General features: G+C 60.0%; 1 protein-coding gene across 2 annotated transcripts in view; it reads right to left on the bottom strand.

Moving 5' to 3' along the window:
• The window catches only part of LOC102371241 (quinone oxidoreductase-like protein 2), a 20,625-nt gene that overhangs the window by 19,284 nt on the left and 529 nt on the right, over nucleotides 1-812 (bottom strand). The window lies entirely within an intron of this gene.

Here is an 812-nt window from a genome sequence, read left to right as displayed (position 1 = left end):
CCCTTTGTCTTGAGCGCTTTGTAGGGAAGGCAGCTGGTGAACATGAAGCCCCCTGTGCCACCACATCCAGCTCCCCGCCTCCCAAGGTGGAGCTCCCAGGCTTTATTTAAGGTGTTGCCAGCAGAGATGCTGCCCTCCGTTCCCTATCCAAGTCCCAGCCCAACCCACTCCTGGACTTTCCCTTTAACACTTTCTGTGCAACAGTAGCACCGTGGAAGTGACCTCCAGCACCAGGCCCCTCACAACTGAAGATGGTCTTCTGAAATCAAGAGATCCCTTGAAAACAAAGACCCCCGTGGACAGCCCTGCTAGTCCTGGCCCTCAAGGCAGCACCTGGGCAGCGTTTCAAGGTTCCCCTCCTCTCCAAATCACAAGAGCCAGAAACTTATTTTTGTTGAGGGGACCAGCAAGAGAGATTCCCGCCTCGTGGCGCAGGCCGGGGAGCTGTAGGCCGGGTCCTGGCCAGGGCTAGTGACTGGCACTGAATCCCAGCACGGCTGAGGAAGCCAACTGGAACCGGGGGGGGCTCTGCCCTCTGCAGTGTTGAGAGGTTCCCCTCCTCTCCAAATCACAAGAGCCAGAAACTTATTTTTGTTGAGGGGACCAGCAAGAGAGATTCCCGCCTCGTGGCGCAGGCCGGGGAGCTGTAGGCCGGGTCCTGGCCAGGGCTAGTGACTGGCACTGAATCCCAGCACGGCTGAGGAAGCCAACTGGAACCGGGGGGGGCTCTGCCCTCTGCAGTGTTGAGGTGGGGTGCCTGCAAGGCGAGGTCACGGTTACGGCCTCTCACGAGCCCCGCCGCGCCGAGAGCC

Source organism: Alligator sinensis, unplaced genomic scaffold, assembly GCF_000455745.1.
Source record: "Alligator sinensis unplaced genomic scaffold, ASM45574v1 scaffold293_3, whole genome shotgun sequence".
Classification (NCBI taxonomy): Eukaryota; Metazoa; Chordata; order Crocodylia; family Alligatoridae; genus Alligator; species Alligator sinensis.
This window is presented reverse-complemented; position numbering and strand designations above follow the sequence as displayed.